The 9654-nt window shown below is 31.0% G+C and overlaps 1 long non-coding RNA gene across 1 annotated transcript; it reads right to left on the bottom strand.

Moving 5' to 3' along the window:
• Positions 1 to 219: 219 nt before the first annotated feature.
• LOC139491528 (uncharacterized) lies at positions 220 to 4021 on the bottom strand. Its single transcript, XR_011656568.1, has 4 exons — positions 3895 to 4021; positions 3062 to 3133; positions 2134 to 2311; positions 220 to 285 (listed from the first exon to the last, which is right to left on the bottom strand). It is a non-coding gene; the product is annotated as an uncharacterized lncRNA (long non-coding RNA).
• Positions 4022 to 9654: the final 5633 nt, after the last annotated feature.

The following is a 9654-nucleotide window of genomic DNA, read 5'->3' as shown; positions in this document are numbered from 1 at the left end:
AAAGTGAAAATAACGTTACGTCATTGGTTGAATTTCCATTGTTTATAACGTTTTAAACCATTCCAAACGCTTTGGTGTACGCTTTTGAAAATATTACCCAGGATGCATTAAATTCTGAAACGGTCAATTATGACTTAACTTGCTGAACTAATCTTATTAAGTTCTAACAGCAAGACTTAAGGGATATACATGTATATTATTGGGTAAAAAATCTAAGTCTTTTTGTTTGTTAATTTTTTTTAATTAGCCTGTTAACAGAAAGCAGTTTTCGTCAGGCTCATTGTTCTGAAAAAGAAAACATTTGGATTATTGTTTGTTCTCAATGCTCTTCAACTTTGTACTTGTTTGGCTTTATAAATATTTTGATATAAGCGTCAATGATAAGTCTTATGTAGACGAAACGCGCGTCTGGCGTACTTAATTATAATCCTGGTACCTTTGATAACTTTATATGCTTTCAACAAATAAAAAGTAGACATTCACTATCGTTATTCTACAGTGCTCAACATTAATTAATAGTATTTAGAATGAACAAGGAATACACAATATCTCCAGTTTTTGTTTGTTGTATGATGTTATTTGGTAATTAGGGAGGGAGGTGGTGGGTGGTGTAATAGAGATTGACAAATTATGGTATGTTGTATGGTAAATATACATGTTGAATTATTCATGGTGTACAATCAATGGTATATGGAATAATCCAGATAGTAAGGACTATCATAAATGAGTTACAAAGCACTTTTGATTGGATCAAGTCATGCATAATGTGGTTCGGTTCTTTTAATTTTTCGATTTATACAGAAAACCAGAGCTCTTATAAGCCTGATTCGTCCAGCTCGTAAAATTATGTTATTCTGATATAAATTTTACCCTTTTTGGAAATAAATTCTTTGTCACGGAGTATACACTCTTTGAAAAAGTGTTCAATGATAGACGGACGGACGGACGGACGACGAAAACAAACGACAAGTAAACAAATCAAACATTGGCGGTGCCAGCTTAATATTATATAATAGTTCAATATGCACTTTTGGAATTAAAAAAAAATTCGTGCAGCAGAACGTATACTCGTACTAGCATAGCTTATATGTTAGTAAATGAATCTAAACAAAATAATAAAATTCCAGGCCTTTCAATAGGCAGATAGACAATTCGATGAGTGGGGTTTCCATTCTGGATTTTCCTCGAAGTTCAGTATTCTCGGGATTTAACTTTTTTCGTAGATACAAAATCAGAGATTTGTTTTCCAGAACCTCACATATTGTTACAACACATCAGTTCAACTTTAGCTGTACTCTGCATGAGATGTGGTGCATTCATTATTATCTTATATACATGAAATATTTGTCACTGGACGCCAAAAACTAACATCAATCAATATGTGCATAAAAATTATAGGTAAGAAAATTGAAGATACATGAGTATTATCATATGACAATACCTTTAGATACTGGAGTTTGAATTAAACACAGTTTAATGATACAATCAACAAACACAATACTTTGAATAGTTTTTAGTTATGTATATTATTATATATTAATAAACATTTTTTTATTATAGGTAACTGTAATTTTTTTATTTGTTTTATGTTGAATTTTGAAATCCCATCGGTCAGTTGAAAAAATTGTAGCATTGGTGGTACGTTTGAAACGAGCCAGTTCAGTTGCCAAGGGAGTCCTTAATAAATAAAATCAAGTCCTAAATGGACTAAATTCATTGCATATAACATAAATGGTTAATACAAAGTTCGCCAAGATGTAATATAAAATGGAATGTCCTATTATTGCTACCAACGACTGAACAAAGCAGTTGGAAGCAAGTATATTTAACCATAGCGCCATCAATAATGAGTTAACTTAATAATGAATATTAATCTATTGGATACCTCCTAACAACAACGATAATTGATAGACAGCGACCAAAGACAAACACTGCAACACAAAAGTATCGACCAAACAGAACTTGCAGTGAATGAAGATGAATCAAGCTTATTCAGACCTCCCAGAATAAATATAATCTTTTTAAGATAAGCTGTTATGGAGTTCAAAAATTTACTCACTTATTCCAAAGGCTGACATTGGTTTAGTTATATGTGTTTATTCTCATCTCATGGCGACTATTAGTTATACTCACCCTATACCTTACGGCCAGTTCCAACAAACACAAAAGACAGAAAAGCATCGTCCGTGTTTCTTTCCATTATCTTTACAACATTTTTTACACTTCCTTTTTGTAAATGGCAGTATGCAGTGTTTAGAACACTTGAGAACCCGTACACTGTTTTTGGGTTCCGCCCCTTGTACTTCATTTACTGAAAAGTGTATTTGAAAGATTCATTAGTTGCAGCAACAAAAGACGTCTTACTAGTAAGTCAAATATGTTACAGCAATATTTTACATTATTTTTACTTCTTATAGATAGAATCTATATTAATAGAGATAGAAGAATAGCAATAACAGCATTGTTAACAAAAACAGTTTGTTCACTTATTGTGTTTATCATATCCTTTTCCTTCTATCTGTTTTTTTTTTACTGTTTTTCATTTACAAATACACTTTTAATTATAAAGATGAAATACCATTAAATATATTTTTAGTAATTATGATTGCAAACCAAATGAAATTTTTCACCAGATTAATCTCCTTTTGGATCAGATATTTAATTTTTGTTTGTACATTGTCCCATTGAATAAATAAAATAAATGTTTGTAGTTTTTGTTTCACTAGGACCTGTAAATTTCGACCAAGAGAAAGCTGTAATCTATTGATGAAGTTTTGTTATAATACAATAAGATACTTCATTATACAAAAAGTCAAATCTCAAAAATGCCGAACTCAGGGGAAAATCAAATCGGAAAGTCCGTAATCACATGGCAAAATCAAATGACGAAACACATAAAAAACGAATGGACAAGAACTGTCATATTCCTGACTTGGTACAGGCAATTTCAAATGTAGAAAATGGGGAATTAAACCTGGTTTTAAAGCGCTAAGCCTCTCCCTTTGATTACAGATTATATTAACAAATAAAACATGTAAAATAAGGAAATCTGTTTACTCACCACACGAATAGATCAGAAGTAAAACAAACATTGCTCCAACAATTGCTGATTTCTTCATATTGAAATGGTTTCCTTAAAAGTAATAAAGTATTGTACATGCATTTTCTGTGTAACACAACTATAAGGAGAGTTTTGAGCGTTAACACACCTGTTAAACCCTGCCATATTTTTTGTGTTTCTGTCCTCGTCAAGAGGCCAGTTATCCAGTAGCTGTCGGTGGTTGCCGTATACCATAATGGTATTTTCGTTTATTGTTTTTATAGTTAATATCAGCCGTTAGTTTTGTCTTGTGGTCTTCAATGTATAGCTCTTTCATTTACATCATTGCCATACGTCTCAACTTTTTTTTGTCCATCGCATTATGGTTTCTGGTCTGTTCGTCCGTTCGTTCGTCCGTCCGTTCGTTCGTCCGTCTGTCCCGCTTCAGGTTAAAGTTTTTGGTCAAGGTAGTTTTTGATGAAGTTGAAGTCCAATCAACTTGAAATTTAGTACACATATTCCCTATGATATAATCTTTCTAATTTTAATGCCAAATTAAGAGTTTTTATCCCGCTTTCACGGTCCATTGAAAATACTAAATGATAGTGCGAATAAGGTATCCGTGTATTTGGGACACATTCTTGTTATATTTTGCATCAAATAGTTTTATTCCTTTGTATTCCTGAGACTGTATCAATTTGTTGCCATTTGCATTATTTCCAATAGTACTGTAGTTAAATTGTATAATAAAAGCTTTCTGTATTTTAAATTAAAATAAAATTATATAACAGATGATTGAACAAAGGAAAAGACATTCTATAATATAAACAGTAAACATATGAAAGTATAATTACCTTGTTTGCACTTTTATCTAAAGTATACAAGTCAGATGTAGTTGATGTATACAGTTTTGCGTCTGAATTTATAGTAGACAGTTTCCTCCTTTACATCACGATACATTGTTATTGTTCCATTCATCTTATGATCATATGATACAATGGTGGCGAGAAAAAAAAAACTATAACAAATTTTGTGTATCCTGTTTATTTTTTCACAGTGTTTCCTTCTATATACATTCATTTCTTTCTAAAACAAATTTATTACACAACTTCACAATAATATGAAATAACAACATAATTACTTTTCAAAAATTTTGTTTACTTTTCCACTGGATAAACTCAACCAACTTTTGTTTTGGAGAGACACATTTTATATGCAACGTAACATTGCAGATAACACCGATAAAATTTTGGAACATCGTCATAAGGGGGAAATATTTGTCACATATACCTACACACACGTTTAAGCACCCTTACATACCCTCGCTTATGTACGCATACACGTACGCACACACACATACACACATATATATATATTATTAATGACTAATATTGTGCATAATAAAATACTTTTGTATGTACACAAACTTATATCACACAAGATACAACGATATACACCATGACCGTCAGTCGTGAGATGTCTAAGTAATTGGCATCAGTTTGGTCCAAAATATATGGTTTCTCTTTTTTATTCTATCGGCTTAATTTGTCTTCATTAAAACTTTTTTTCCTTCTGTTAGGGGATCGGGTATTGATTGATCTTATTTCTATTGTTCCATGAATCTTTAATTTTTTTTTAATTTTTCGAGTGATACTTATTTTATTTGTCATTCTACGCTACATAATACTTAACCGATATATTTCTGAAAACCGTTTTGAGATTAATGGTGAAAAGTTTCATATTTTTTTTTAATTTCTGACATTAAACATATATGATACAGAATACAATGTTTCATTTTTCACCTTATGTCCTTCTATCAACATGCATTTTTCTATAAATAAAAGAAACATTTACATATATGATATAATTATTTCACAAAAATTAATTTATCAACCAACTTGTGGTCTACCGAGACAATTATTATGCTACAAAGTTCAATTTTAGGACAGTGCCGTTAAGTGGTAATTATGTTGCATGGTGTAGTTTACTCGAAAGAAAACAACTGATAGAAGATATTGACCCGTACAAACGTAATGAAGGACATCTTATTGCTATTCAAAGAACTGATAAACATTCGAATAATAACAAGGCTGTTAGGTCACGTGTTCGTACAAACAATAATACAAACAAACACAAAGTAGAACCCATCTGTACATCAAAACTCTTGTTTCATGAAGACCAAATGGTACATACTGTTGTATTTTCAAGTTACTAGTTTGTTTCCATAACTGTTTATTTATGTGTTTAAATAGCTGCTTGTTTCTGTCAAAGGTATTTACAATTTTGATAGACTTAGTACCATTTAGAGCTTAATGTCAATGAATATATTGTATAGGCACTTATTTAGACTACGGTTGACAACAGAATGATACATGTAACCTCTATATGCTGTTTTTTCTTTGCTTGTTTTAACCTACATCTCATCTTATAGTTAAATATTTTGGGAATTATTTATCAGCCCTCATATGTTTTGCAAACAATACTTCTACTTTTTCATTTTTGTTTCTTCATATTTTTTTTTAGATGGGGCGAATGGATAGGTGGGTGATCAGGGATAGCGAAAAATGAAGTGTGATGAGGGATAACAGTCTTGATATTAATTTTCTTATTCTATCGATCTTTAAAATGGAAAAAAAAACATAATCTATTTTCCTAATGTATAAATTTTAACAACCAACTTTTAATTAAGCGAAGTGAATATACCAAACTACGTCTTTTGAGAAAATTTATTCAGCGAATCTGAATGAAGTTTTACTTTAAATGCTGTAACTTACCCGACCGTACATTACTCGTAAAGGTGAACAAAGCAAACATATTTTGTTAATGATGTTTTAAAGTTTAAAAAATCATGACACAAATACATGAATGATTCATAAACAATGGTAAAGCAAACTATTTTGGATTTGTGTGCGCACGGGTACAGACATATGCAACGTACAAAATGTGTGTGTGTGTTGGTGTGTCTGTGTGTGTATGTTTGTGTGAGTGGTTTCCCCTTTCGACGCTGTTCCAACATAGTATCGGTTTTATTTGCAATTTGACGTGCCATAGTATGTGTTTCTCTCTGAAACAAAAAGAAAAGTAAACAAAATAAATAGTTTGTGAATTAATTTGTTATACAAAAAACGTAAGGTATATAAAAAGTTACAGTTTTAAAAAATAAAAGGCATGCACAAAAATAATGATGAAGTGTTATTTTGGTTTTGCTCTGTCATGTCTGTATCATATGATCATACAATTAATGAAGCAATTAAAATGTATCCTGGTATTAAAGGAAACATCTACTATAAATTCAGATATTAAACATTGTGCATGATTTAGCTCTGATCTGTATAGTTGAGATAAAAAGCAAAGGTACGTTTACTTTTATCTGTTTACTTTTAGCATTTAAATGACTTTTGTTTCATTATCTGTTACATAACACTTTCTATTTGAAATTCTAGTTCTATTACATAATCTTACTTCTGTATAACGCAAATATTGCCAACGGCAATAGGTGAATACTTATAAAATGTATATCTCAGGAACAATATGAAAAGAAATTATTCGATTCTAACGATAAAAGTAAGGACATATGGCAAAAATGTAACCGAGACAACTATCAGTTGAAGACCACAGAACAAAACATGCGTCCTAATGTGCACTGAACAATACTAATCGTAAAAACAATAAGGTATACTGCAACCAACGACAACTACTTGACGACAGAAACACAAATTATGTTGCAGAGTTAAACATTTTTGTAAACGCTTAAAACTCATTCATGTAAAAGAATGACGAAAGATACCAGAGGGACAGTCAATAGTAATAGTTGTGTGTAGCAACACTTTATAATTAGCAAATGCATGTACGTTGTTTTTAATATTTTAGGGAAAGCATTTCCAAAATGAAAAATACAACACTTTTTGGAACAATTTTTGTTTTACTTCTGATATGTTCGTGTGGTACAACTTTTTTGATCTTCTGGTCCTCGATGCTGTTCGACTTTGTGCTTGTTTCGGCTTTCAAACTTTTGTATCTGGGCATCACTAGTAGATCTTGTGTGGATAAAATGCACTTCTGGCGTATTTAAATTTTCAACTTGTTGCCTTTTGTTGGCTGTTGTTCGTGTGTTTCTTGGTCATTTGTATTCTCCAATTTATTTATATTGTAGTCCTGTGGTGTTGAGTTGTCATCTTAATGTTATATTTCACATGGCTATAAAAGGGGAGGTTTGGCATGCCACAAAACCAGGTTCAACCCGCCATTTTTTTCTTAAAAAATGTCCTGTACCAAATATGGCCATTGTTATATTATAGTTCGTTTTTGTATGTGTTACATTTTAACGTTGCGTCGTTTGTTTTCTCTTATTTTTGAGTGTAAATTCACATTGCGATAAGACGTGTCACTGTACTTGTCTATCCCAAATTCATGTATTTGGTTTTGATGTTATATTTGTTATTCTCGTTGGATTTTGTCTGTTGCTTGGTCTGTTTCTGTGTGTGTTACATTGTAGTGTTGTGTCGTTGATCTCCTCTTATATTTAATGCGTTTCCCTCAGTTTTAGTTTGTTACCCCGATTTTGTTTTTGTCCATGGATTTATGAGTTTGAACAGCGGTATACTACTGTTGCCTTTATTTTTTAATTGTTAATATTGTAAAGAAACCTTATATTTACAAACAAAAATTAAAAGGTAATATTCACATTTATACTCAGGTTATAATGAGTTCGGATCGAACATAAAACACGCTTTGTATGTTATAATTTTTGGATAATTTTAAATACTGGCCTCTATAATCAAATGTTTGTTTATATATGAGGATAGTAAAACACCGAAGGAAATTAAAAGGTGGAAATTAAAATAAAATCAATATTAAAAAACAGAAAATGTGATGACCAAGTCCAGAATATTTCTAAAACTAGACAAACAAAAACCTCCTTGTAAAAAGAGGAGAAAATTAGGTGATCCGAAAAACTCATCAGTTTTAAATAAGATTAAATCTTTAAAAATAAAACAACAATTGAAAATTGAAAATAATAACATATTTGACTGCAGACGTCTTCTGTTGATTCAAATGGTGAATCTGTCATATACACTTTTCAGTAATGGAACTACAAGGGACAGAACACCAAAACCGTATACGGGTTCTCAAGTGTTCCAAACACTGCAGTCGAATCCTCAAAGCAGTTTTTTTCACCTGAATAGTTATTTGTATCAATTTAAAAAAAAAAATTCTGTCAATAACGAAATCAGATAGAAACTTTAAAAAGCAAAAATTATCTGCAATATAAAAAGTATAAGCAAAACAGTATGACCGAAATTATCCGATAGACTTCTTATAGGAAAGATCATCAACGAAAAAGGATTTTCAAAAATGCAACTAAATATGATTTACAAATAAGCAAACAGACTATTTGTTTGAAGGGTGTTATAAATATCAAATTTGAATATTTTTACGCTCATTTGAGCCTCTGGTTGTTTTCTCTACTGTAGGAAATAGTGAGAAGAACACTACTACATCGTGATAACATCAAATGCGCATCGTTACACATTTACAACATTCTGAATATTTAGTTTATTGTGTACACTTAAATTTTCTATATTCACAATACATCATTTCATCATTTCATCATTCCTCGTTCTCTATTGTACCACGCAACAAACAAACACATTAATCTCTTATGATACCATATGATTTTCATGAAATGATGAAATGATGACATTGTGTATTTTTGATTCATTGTAAATTCCATAATATGCATATTTAAAATAGTGATTGTCTTCTTAACTTGTAGAAAAGCATATAAAGAACAAAACGTAATTATGTGCCTTTCTTTTTCAGAACACTGAGCTTTTATGATACTGCTACGTGTTATCAGTTGAATTAAAAACCAAGTCATCAAACAAAAAGTCTTACTTTTTCTCGACAATTTTCATCTATTTCTCTTAAAACTTGCTGTTTGTATAAATAAGAAGATGTGGTATTAGTGACAATTATACAACCAGGTATCCAGTATACTGAAAACGATGTGTGAACAAAACAAACATTCAAAAATAGGGGTACAGCAGTCAAAATAGTGTTATAATCTTAATCACTAAAAAAGAAACAAAGTTGTAATCAATAAAAACAGGAAGCCACATAGACAAAGCAAATTAGTTAAAAAGAAAGACAAGAATTACAAAAAAATACAAAAGTTTAATAATACAATGACGGGATGTATAAGTACTGAGCAACGTCAAATTGTATTACCATATGCATAGATAGACTGAACATTTAATCTGAGATGCATAATTCATTTTAATTAGTTGTTATTAGCTTTGAGTAACTGTAAGTACCTTTTAAGATTACTTATTGTCTTTTTGTTGCAGTGATATACAAGTACCAGGCCACGTCGGCTCAGTGATTTTGTTAGATTAATTTCTATGTGTATCCATCTGATGAGTTAAGCCTTTTTCAACTTTGTTTTTTATCATCGTTCTTATGTTGTACTGTTTCACCACTGTCCAAGGTCAGGAGATGCTTGCCCCCGCTGCCATGTTTAACCCATCACCTTTTGTATATATGTCTGTCCCAAGTCATGAGCCTTTCCTTCAGTTGTTGTCGTTTGTTGCTGTGTTACATATTTGTTTTCC

This window comes from Mytilus edulis, chromosome 10, assembly GCF_963676685.1.
Source record: "Mytilus edulis chromosome 10, xbMytEdul2.2, whole genome shotgun sequence".
Classification (NCBI taxonomy): domain Eukaryota; kingdom Metazoa; phylum Mollusca; class Bivalvia; order Mytilida; family Mytilidae; genus Mytilus; species Mytilus edulis.
This window is presented reverse-complemented; position numbering and strand designations above follow the sequence as displayed.